Source organism: Hordeum vulgare, chromosome 2H (assembly GCF_904849725.1).
Source record: "Hordeum vulgare subsp. vulgare chromosome 2H, MorexV3_pseudomolecules_assembly, whole genome shotgun sequence".
NCBI classification, from domain to species: Eukaryota; Viridiplantae; Streptophyta; class Magnoliopsida; order Poales; family Poaceae; genus Hordeum; species Hordeum vulgare.
The window spans coordinates 387,184,156-387,196,378 of record NC_058519.1 but is presented as its reverse complement, the minus strand read 5'-3'; positions in this window follow the sequence as shown (position 1 = coordinate 387,196,378).

The window sequence follows — 12,223 nt, the reverse complement described above, 5'->3', positions numbered from 1 at the left end:
ATAATCTCATAATCCATCGGATCCCAATAAACCGAGCATAGCAAAAGCAAGAGAATTACATAGATGCCTTGATGATGTAGGGCAGCTCACAAGGACTAACCATTGAAGCACAAGATTGGAGAGAATACATCACATAGCTACTGGGCATAGACTCATGGTCCAAGGAAAACTACTCACGGCACATCTAGGAGGCGTACATGGTGGTGGAGAAGCTCCGGAGGTCAAACCTCCCTCCGACAGGGTGCCGCGAAGAGGTCTCCTGACGCTCCCGATCTCGAAAGCGTTGCGGCAGCGGAAGGATGCAGAAATTTGGGATTCCAGAAAGTCTGCGAGGGTTTCCTCACGGAACACTAAATATAGGCCAAAGGAGGGCACCGGAGGAGGTGGGGCCCACCCAGGTGACCTCCTGGCGCGACCTAGGGCCTGGCCGCGCCAGCAGGCTGCCTGGGAGGCCCCTGGCCCCCCTCTGGCCCTCCTTCGGTGATCCCGAAGCTTCTGTTTCACTGACTTTTTTTTATATATTTTTCTAGATTTATTCAGGCTTCGGAAAATTGGGTAAAAGCCCCTGCAGAAAAGACATCAGCGTACATAAATTGGCGTTGGGTGCACTGAGTTAGTGCGTTAGTCCAAATATGTGTAAAATGGTATAAAAGTGTAGCAAAATATGTAACAATGTCACCCAAAAGATGTGCAACAAGCAGAAATTATAGATACGTTTGGGACGTATCAGTAACCCACAAGTACTAACCTGAGATTTTGGAAAAAATATTGAATACAAGAGATGAAGTAGGGTTTGAGATAAGATGGTCTTGGTGGATCTCCCTCCCAAAACCATGAAACTTCATAGGTGATGGTCAAATATATGAATAGTGTGTATGAGAACATTAGCCAAACCTTCTCAAAGGTCTGACACACCATGTTGAGGTCATGAGAGGGCACCACACAAGGTATCATGTTTTTCAGGCATGTTTTCTATTTTCTAGAGTTAAAAATCAATAAATGACAAATCTATGGTTGCCTCTGCCCACACATATCATTTTAATTTTAATTAATTTCCTATAAAATATATCAAATTTTATTCAATGACACAATTATAAATTTTAGAACCTTTTCTAAATTTTTAATGCATGGACTGTCTGAAATTGAATTATAAGCTTAAAAGGCCTAAAAAGTGCACATAAAAGCCTAAATATAGTAAATGATTCAGAAAAATGTCAAATTTGGACACAGTGCATATTAGTGGGTATGATGATCGTAGAAAATAAATCAAGTTGAAAGGACCAAGGAAATATGGGTTCCCTTCAAAACATGGTGATTTCGCTCCTCGGGCCATGAAACTTCATAGGTGATGGTTCGATATATGAAGACTGTGTATGACGACATTAGCCAAACATCCTCAAATATTTACCACATCATATTGAGGTCATGCTATTGGGGAACGTTGCATGGGAAACAAAAAATTTCCTACGCACACGAAGACCTATCATGGTGATGTTCATCTACGAGAGGGAGATCGGATCCACATACCCTTGTAGATCGCTAAGCGGGAAGCGTTAAGAAACACGGTTGATGTAGTAGTACAACTTCATGATTCAAATCACCATCGTCCCACGATCCGTCCTGATCTAGCACCGAACGGACGACACCTCCGCGTTCAGCACACATATAGCTCGATGATTATCTCCGTCTTCTTGATCCAGCAAGAGAGACATGGAAGTAGAGGAGTTCTCCGGCAGCGTGACGGCGCGCCGGTGATGGTCTATTCCAGCAGGGCTCCGCCCGAGCTCCGCAAAAATTCGATCTATAGGTAGAACTATGAGGTATATGTTTGAGTTGCACGTGGCAAAATTGTGTCTCAAAAACCCTAAAACCACCAGTATATATAGGAGGAGGGGAGGGGCTAGCCTTGGGGATCAAGGAATCCCCAAGGGCGCCGGCCGAGAGAGGAGGAGGTGGACTCCCACCCCAATTCAGTTTGGGGAAGGAGGAGTCCACTCCTTCCTTCCCACCTTCCTCTTTCCTTTTTTCCTTTTTCCTGTGGTTTTTTCTTCTTGTGGCGCCATAGCCCACTTGGGATGGCCTCACCAGCCCACTAAGGGCTGGTGCGCCACCCTAGGACTATTGGGCTCACTCCTGGGTGGGTGGGCCCTTCCCGGTGAATACCCGAAACCCATTCATCACTCCCGCTACACTGCCGGTAATGCCCGAAATCTTTCCAGTGACCAAATGAAAACCATCCTATATATCAATCTCTGTTTCCGGATCATTCCGGAAAACCTCGTGATGTCCGTGATCTCATCCGGGACTCCGAACAACCTTCGGTCACCAACACCTATAACTCAACTATACTAAGACGTCATCGAACCTTAAGTGTGCAGACCCCGCGGGTTCGAGAACTATGCAGACATGACCCGAGACACTCCCCGGTCAATATCCAATAGCGGGACCTGGATGTCCATATTGGATCCTACATATTCTACGAAGATCTTATTGATTGAACCTCTGTGCCAAGGATTCATATAATCCTGTATAACATTCCCTTTGTCCTTTGGTATGTAACTTGCCCGAGATTTGATCGTCGGTATCTCTATACCTATTTCAATCTCGTTACCGGCAAGTCTATTTAATCATTCCGTAATACAAGATCCCGTGACTAACACTTGAGTCACATTGATTGCAAGGCTTATATGTGATGTTGTATTACCGAGTGAGCCCCGAGATACCTCTCCGTCACACGGAGTGACAAATCCCAGTCTTGATCCATGCTAACTCAACGGATACCTTCGGAGATACCTGTAGAGCATCTTTATAGTCACCCAGTAACGTTGTGACGTTTGATACACACAAGTTATTCCTCCGATGTCAGTGAGTTACATGATCTCATGGTCATAGGAATGAATAATTGACACGCAGAAAACAATAGCAACAAAATGACACGATCACATGCTACGTTCATAGTTTGGGTCTTGTCCATCACATCATTCTCCTAATGATGTGATCCAGTTATCAAGTGACAACACTTGCATATGGTCAGAATACCTTAACCATCCTTGATCAACTGGCTAGTTAACTAGAGGCTTACTAGGGACATTGTTTTGTGTATATATCCACACATGCATCTATGCTTTCATTCAATACAATTATAGCATGGATAATAAATGATTATCTTGAAACAGGAAATATAATAATAACTATTTTATCATTGCCTCTAGGGCATATTTCCAATAGTCTCCCACTTGCACTAGTCAATAATCTAGTCTCACATCGCTATGCGATTTACATTGGAATTAATCTAACACCCATACAGTTCTGGTGTTGATCATGCTTCGCTCGTGCAAGAGGTTTAGACAGCGGATCTGCTACATTCAGATCCGTGTGCACTTTGCAAATATTTACGTCCTCTCCGTCGATGTTGTCGCAGATGAGGTTGAAGCATCGTTTGATGTGCCTGGTCTTCTTGTGAAACCTTGGTTCCTTTGATAAAGCAATGGCACGAGTGTTGTCACAGAACAAAGTTACTGGATTTAGTGCGCTCGACACCTGTAACGACTAAGATGCAGCCCTTTGCTTATTTGGGGGCGAGACCTCAAAAGGGAAAGGGGGCACATATACACGTTTCGCAAGCGAGATAATCATAACATTACATAACAGAAAGAGTGACAAGTAGGGCATACACTTGCCATCTGTTAAGAATATAGCATATAGCTTACAGACACACATTATTCAGAACATGGTTTAGTCTAGCTACGGACAAGATGAAAACAGATAAAGCTATGAAATCCCGCATGCTGGCCCCATGATCACGGCCACGGCCTCTAGTCCTCCGGATAAGTCACGTACAGTCTGCCAAAGTCCTCATCGAGCTCCCACTTCAGCTGGCTGTCATCAGGATCTCCTGCATTAGGCGTACCTGTACCTGTGGGTGTTTGTAGTAAACCGTGAGCCACGAGGACTCTGTAATCGAATGACCATGGTATCGAATCTAGCCGAGTTATTGGGTAAGGAAGGTTAAGTGTATGGGTTTGCAACAACCTAAGCATGTATGGTGGCTACCTTACGATGATCAGAGTAAACATATGGTGGTCTACGCAAGTTGGTCGAATACTAGATTGATCAATAAGTGATCCTGAACACCTACTTACGTCAGACATAACCCCACCATGTTCTCGATCGTAGAAGGATTCCCCGAAAGAGTCAGTCACGGTTATGCACACAGTTGGCAGTTTTATTAGAATTACTTTAAGTTGTCTAGAACTAGATGTTAATAAAATATCCATATTTGCCACATAACCGCGGGAACGACTTTCCGAAAAGATTAAACTCTGCAAGGGTGCTCCAACTAGTCCATCACAAATTATCACAGGCCGCATAGTCATCCTCTATCACGAAACTCGTGATCTCGTCGGATTCCTTGGAGGAAAACCTCAACTTTGAGGAGACCCAAAGTTTCACCGGAATCCCAATGCACAATATATATCGCTAAGGTAAGACAAATCTGGCAAGACCTCCCGACGTGTCAACGAACCCGATAGGAGCCGCGTATCTCGTTCTCAGGACACGAGGATGAGCGATGGTTACCACGCCAAAACACCGAGTTGCCTCGGGGAGCGTTAATAAGCTTCTCTAGGTTGGACCAACACTCATGAGGAGCACTGGCCCGGGTTGTTGATTAAATCCTCGGGGTAGCTATTCCCTATGCATCTTTATTATTAAGTTATAGAAAATTAAAACCAAAGTTGGGTCTTGCTAGACGAGCCTTAACACTATACGATTTATCAAGGGGTTCCCCATAGCAACCCTGAACGTGTTAGGAGTGCTCAGTCATGGAATAAAACATCGGTAGCTGAAACTAAGGTGGAAACAACGGAACAAACCACCCGACAAAAGTCTAGGCCTTCCATTATTTGCTGAGTATATAGGTGCATTAATTAAATAGCAGTTAAACATATTGATATCAAAGTGCCCATGTTATCACATGGGCCAGCTGGCACCTGCAACTAGCAAAGCTATCCATTAGAGGTTGAGCAAGCCTACTTAGCCAAACAATAGTTGCTAGGAACGGGGTGTGTTTGGGGTTCATGGCAAAGACAGGTGGCATAGATATCATGTGGTAGGCAGCGAGCTTGTAATGATGGAAACGTGATTCTAAGCATGACAAAGCTAGAAACGGTGTCAAGGTCACGATCATCTCGCCTGTGATTTCTTCAGACTGGAACTGCTCTTGTTCTTCCTGCAGGAACTCCCCAGAATCCAAGTACTCTCTCTCCGTTCCCAATGCTACCCAAGATAAGATAACATCAAATAAACACCGACAAAACATAATGCAACAACCAATATGATGCATGTGTGAAGAAGAAAACATGCACCACTATTCTAGTCACTTTCACATGCATTAGTTAAGTTGTTTATATTCTGGACAGAACCTCATGTTAATTTATCTTGACATGCATGAACATGGCATACTCATATGCATCACGAGAAAACTATGCAAAAGCATATGAAGAACGTCATGAACGGAGTCTTGGATCAATCGAAAACTACAAAACAAGTTACGAAGGCCTACGGGTTCAAAACAGCCACAAACTCAATTAAATGGGCACTCACTGGTGTAACCAGGATGCCAAATGATCAAGCACCAAAATACAAGTGGAATGGTGCTTGAGAACACACCACACCATCAACCATAGCTCACACAAGCTCAAAAACCATCTAGGCACACAATCTGTTTTTAACAGCAGCATAGCACTTTGACTACAAGATCTACATCAGCTACAACCCTCTAAATAATTCAAAAAAGACATGAAACTGAATCCCTCTAACTGCATTACAACCTCTAACAAAAATCTAAGGCAAATGAATCACCCATGAGCAGATCTACAACAGCTAACTTGGACAAAAATATCACAAATTGGGACTTGTGAAAATTACAGATTTTCACCAGCTGCTTATGCTTTGAAGCATTTTGGCAGCCTCCAAAATGATATCTACAGGAGGTATCTGGGCATGAAATTTTACAGGGAGCTATACAAACATTACAACAAACAAACATTAGTTTGTTTCTTGGGCTAATTCCCAAAAGAGGAGCAAATATAAACAAAACAATAGGGGAAGAAAATAACTCCAGATTCCTAGACTTAGTGAAATTCTCAGGTTTTCACAAATCTGTCATATCAGTCAAGTGCCCACTTTGACAAGGTGTAATAGGTACATGCAAATACCTAAGAACAAAATAAATGCCCCCAAGCTGTAGAGGGGTTCACCCACTACCATTCCATCAAGGAATCACCAACAAAAGAGCAAAGCTCCTCCTAATATGAAGCTCTAAAGAGGGCATGAAAACATAAATTGTAACACCTAGGAAAAAATACTACATCCACCACCAACAAAGAAAAAAGTAAAGGTGCAAGAGGGGGGGGGGGAACGAACCCACCACCTCTCTGCTCCAACTCTCACCAGCTACCACTAGGCTAGCACCCTCTTGCTGATCTAACAGGGGGGATAAATCAGTTAAGCCTGCACTGCTATCGAATCACACAGGGAACAAAAACACTGAAAAACAAAAGGGGCGCCAGGGGATTCAAACCCACGACCTCTCTGGTCGGGGCGCGGTGCTGGAACCGTTGGGCTACGAGGGGGGTTCTGAACCAGTTAGGCTACAACACACGTCAAACCATCTTTTACTACCTCCAGACCAGGGAAGGAGGAGCTCGGCTCCGACGATGATGCGGCCACGGCGACTGCATCTAGGGACCGGCGGGGATGCGGGAACCCTAGGGGGTTCCATTCCCGTGCCTAACTCCACGGGAGGGAGCCCGTAGCGGCGGCTCGACGCGGCCACTGCTCCGGCCCGAACGGAGCTCGACTGCAGCGGACAAATAGGCACGTGCACCGGCCCTAGCATGCGGGAAGGAAGGAAAGGAAGGGGCGCTCACCCTGAGGAGCTCGGGGAGGCGCTCGACAATGAGAAGAAGGAAGAAGAGGCGGGGGCGCTGATGACAAACTCTGTTCCCTCCGTCTCCTGATGAAGCCGACGGGGAGAGGCCGGCCGAGGAGGGGAACCACCCTCCTAGCACCGGGAATGGATCGAGGGAGGATCCAGCATCCTCCCTGCGTGCTTGGACTCGACGGAGGTGCACCGACAAAGATGGGAGGGACGGCGCCGGCGACGAACTCTCTCTGATCCTATACCTTCTCTCTGAATCTCTCTCTGAATTTCTTACCTGAGAGGGGGGAAGGAAATAAGAGGGGAACGAGGCTGGCGGCGCGATGGAGAAGAGGAGGGAAACCCTACCGGGGCACACACGCCGAGGGGACTAAATAGGCGCGGGTTGGGACGGCCTCGACGTCCATGAGCCGCACGACCCTCTGCTCTCTCTCGCTCCTGACGGAAAGCATGCAACAGGAGGAGACGCCGTCAGGAGGAAGAAGGAAAGGAGAGTGGGCTCTAGTGCCAGGGAAAAAGGAGTTGGGCCAGGAGCCCATCCAACTCCCTCACACCTATTTTAAATCAAACGCTGGTTTTTCTTTTACAAAATAAAATAACCAGTTTTTTGGAATAAAGCCAGGGAAGGAAAAAATAAAAAGGAACAAAACTGAAAATAATTATAAATCTCTAAAAATGTTGCTCCTATTTATAAAAATGAATGAGGCATTTTAGAGCTAAGTAATTTTACTTGGTTAATAAAATCTACCCCTGTTTTTAATTAAAACAAAATGGAAAATAACTTCAGATAAGTGAGGGTTGTCACCCACAAATATTTGAAGGAATTTCCAAAGAAGAGGAACATTTTTAAAACCCCAAAACAGCAACATAATTATGCCTCAAAGAAATATAATAAGAGAGGGGTTTTGGGCTATGGTGCAACTTTATGTTTGAGGTCATTGTTGCACCCACACCACACTCCACAATACCACACAAGCCACATGAAATCACCCCACCAAAGTAGAGAAGAAGAAGGCTAACACGAAAATGATGATATGATGCATGAGATGCACATGAAATGATAACCACTTCATCACTTCCATAACAAAGGTTCAACAAGGTCTCCACAATTGGAAAGGGGTACAAATAAGGAAAGAAAGCATCTGGGCTGTTACAACACCACTCCAAGATCCGTCATGAACTGCTTCATCCATACACCCTCCTTAGCTGCCTCCGAGGCAGCCATGTACAATGCTTCACATGTAGAATCTCCTACGACGCTTTGCTTGGGACTTCACCAGCTTACCGCACCCCCATTAAGAATAAATACGTATCCGGTTTGAGACTTAGAGTCATCCGAATCAGTGTCAAAGCTTGCATCGACGTAACCCATTACGACGAGCTCTTCGTCACCTCCATAAACGAGTAACATTTCCTTAGTCCTTTTCAGGCACTTCAGAATATTCTTGACCGCCGTCCAGTGATCCACTCCTGGATTACTTTGAAACCTGCCTGCCATACTTATGTCCAGGCTGACGTCCGGTCTAGTGCACAAAATTGCATACATGATAGACCCTATGGATGAAGCATAGGGGACGATACTCATCTTTTCTCTATCTTCTGTAGTTAATGGACACTGAGTCTTACTCAACTTTATACCTTGTAATACTGGCAAGAACCCCTTCTTGGACTGCTCCATTTTGAACTTCTTCAAAACTTTATCAAGGTATGTGCTTCGTGAAAGTCCTATTAGGCGTCTCGATCTATCCCTATAGATCTTAATGCCTAATATGTAAGCAACTTCTCCTAGGTCCTTCATTGAAAAACATTTGTTCAAGTAATCTTTTACGCTCTCTAAAAACTCCACATTGTTTCCAATCAGCAATATGTAATCCACATAATATTAGAAACACCACAGAGCTCCCACTCACTTTCTTGTCAATACAAGATTCTCCAACAACTTGTATAAACCCAAATGCTTTGATCACCTCATCAAAGCGCTTATTCCAACTCCGAGATGCTTGCACCAGTCCATAAATGGATCGTTGCAGCTTGCATACTTTGTTAGCATTTTTTGGATCGACAAAACCTTCGGGTTGCATCATATACAACTCTTCCTTAAGAAAACCATTAAGGAACCCCGTTTTGACATACATCTGGCAGATTTCATAATCGAAAAATGCAGCTATTGCTAACATGATTCGGACGGACTTAAGCATCGCTACCGGTGAGAACGTCTCATTGTAGTCAACTCCTTGAACTTGTGAAAAACCCTTTTGCCACAAGTCGAGATTTATAAACGGTCACATTACCGTCCGCGTCCGTCTTCTTCTTAAAGATCCATTTGTTCTGAATAGCCTTGCGACCTTCAGGTAATACTTCCAAAGTCCACACTTTGTTTTCATACATAGATCCTATCTCGGACTTCATGGCCTCTAGCCATTTGTTGGAATCCGGGCCCACCATTGCTTCTTCATCATTCGCAGGTTCATTGTTGTCTAACAACATGATAGATAAGACAGGATTACCGTACCACTCAGGAGAAGTACGTGATCTTGTCGACCTGCGAGATCCGATAGTAACTTGATTCGAAGCTTCATGATCATCACCATTAGCTTTCTCCTCAACCGGCATCGCCTCGACAGAGGTTTTCGACTGCCCTGCGCCACCATCTAGAGGGAGTAGAGATTCTACAACCTCATCAAGTCCTATCTTCCTCCCACTCAATTCTTTTGAGAGAAACTCCTTCTCAAGAAAAGCTACGTTCTTAGTAACAAACACTTTGCCCTCGGATCTGAGATAGAAGGTATACCCAACTGTCTCCTTTGGGTAACTTATGAAGACGCACTTTTCCGCTTTGGGTTCCAGCTTTTCAGGCTGAAGCTTTTTGACATAAGCATCGCATCCCCAAACTTTAAGAAACGACAACTTTGGCCTCTTGCCATACCATAGCTCATATGGTGTCGTCTCAACGGATTTTGACGGTGCCCTATTTAAAGTGAATGCAGCTGTCTCTAATGCATAACTACAAAACGATAACGACAATTCGGTAAGAGACATCATAGATCGCACCATATCTAACAAAGTACAATTACGACGTTCGGACACACCATTACGCTGTGGTGTTACAGGCGGTGTTAACTGTGAAACGATTCCACATTGTCTTAAGTGAGCACCAAACTCGAAACTCAGATATTCGCCCCTCGATCAGAACGTAGGAACTTGATCTTCTTGTTACGATGATTTTAAACTTCACTCTTAAATTACTAGAACTCCTCAAACGTTTCAGACTTGTGCTTCATCAAGTAGATATATGCATACCTACTCAAATCATTAGTGAAGGTGAGAAAATAATGATGTCCGCCGCGCGCCTCCACACTCATTGGACCGCACACATCAGTATGTATGATCTCCAACAAGTCACTTGCACGCTCCATTGTTCCGGAGAACAGAGTCTTAGTCATCTTGCCCATGAGGCATGGTTCGCACGTGTCAAGTGATTCAAAATCATGTGACTCCAAAATCCCATCGGTATGGAGTTTCTTCATGCGCTTTACTCCAATATGACCTAAGCTACAGTGCCACAAAAACGTGGTGCTATCATTGTTAACTCTACATCTTTTGGTCTCAATGTTATATATATGTGTGTCATCACAATCAAGATTCAATATGAACAAACCTCTCACATTGGGTGCATGACCATAAAATATATTACTCATAAAAATAGAACAACCATTATTCTCTGACTTAAATGAGTAACCATCTCGCAATAAAAAAGATCCAGATATAATGTTCATGCATGACGCAGGCACTAAATAACAATTATTTAAGTTCATAACTAATCCTGATGGTAACTCAAGTGAGACCGTGCCAACGGCGATTGCATCAACCTTGGAACCATTTCCTATGCACATCGTTACTTCATCCTTCGCCAGCCTTCGCCTATTCCGCAGTTCCTGCTTTGAGTTGCAAATATGAGCAACAAAACTGGTATCAAATACCCGTGCACTACTACGAGAGCTGGTTAAGTACACATCAATAACATGTATATCACATATACCTGATTTTTCTTTGGCCGCCTTCTTATCAGCCAAATACTTGGGGCAGTTGCGCTTCCAGTGACCCATCCCCTTGCAATAATAGCACTCTGTTTCTGGCTTAGGTCCAGCCTTGGGTTTCTTCGTCGGATTGGCAACCGTTTTGCCGCTCTTCTTGGAGTTACCCTTCTTGCCTTTGTTGTTTCTATTAAAACCAGTGGTCTTATTGACCATCAACACTTGATGCTCTTTCCGGAGTTCTGACTCTGCGACTTTCAGCATCGCGAATAACTCACCGGGTGACTTGTTTATCGCTTGCATGTTATAGTTCAACACAAAGCTCTTATAGCTAGGTGGCAGTGATTGAAGAATTCTGTCAGTGATAGCCTCTTGCGGGAGTTCAATCCCCAGCTCAGCTAGACGGTTTGAGTACCCAGACATTTTGAGCACATGTTCACTGACAGACGAATTCTCCTCCATCTTGCAAGCATAGAATTTATTGGAGGTCTCATACCTCTCCATCCGGGCGTTCTTCTGAAAGATAAACTTCAACTCCTGGAACATCTCATATGTTTGATGACCCACAAGTATAGGGGATCTACCGTAGTCCTTTCGATAAGTCAGAGTGTCGAACCCAACGAGGAGCAGAAGGATCTGACAAGTGGTTTTCAGCAAGATAATATCTGCAAGCACTGAAATTAATGGTAACAATTAGTTTGTGGGCAGGAAGATTCGTAGCAAGTAGCAAGTAACAAAAGTAACAACGATGCAGCAAAGTGGCTCAATCCCTTTTGTAGCAAGGGACAAGCTTGAACGAACTCTTATAGGAGGTAAAACGCTCCCCAGGACACATGGGAAATTCTGGCAAGCTAGTTTTCATCATGTTCATATGATTCACGTTTGTTACTTTGATAGTTTGATATGTGGGTGGACCGGCGCTTGGGTACTGCCCTTACTTGGACAAGCATCCCACTTATGATTAACCCCTCTCGCAAGTATCTGCAACTACGAAAGACGAATTAAGACAAAGTCTAACCATAGCATTAAACTAGTGGATCCAAATGAGCCCCTTACGAAGCAACACATAAACTAGGGTTTAAGCTTCTGTCACTCTAGCAACCCATCATCTACTTACTACTTACCAATGCCTTCCTCTAGGCCCAAATAATGGTGAAGTGTTATGTAGTCGACATTCACATAACACCACTAGAGGAGTGACAACATACAACACATCAAAATATCGAACGAATACCAAATTCACATG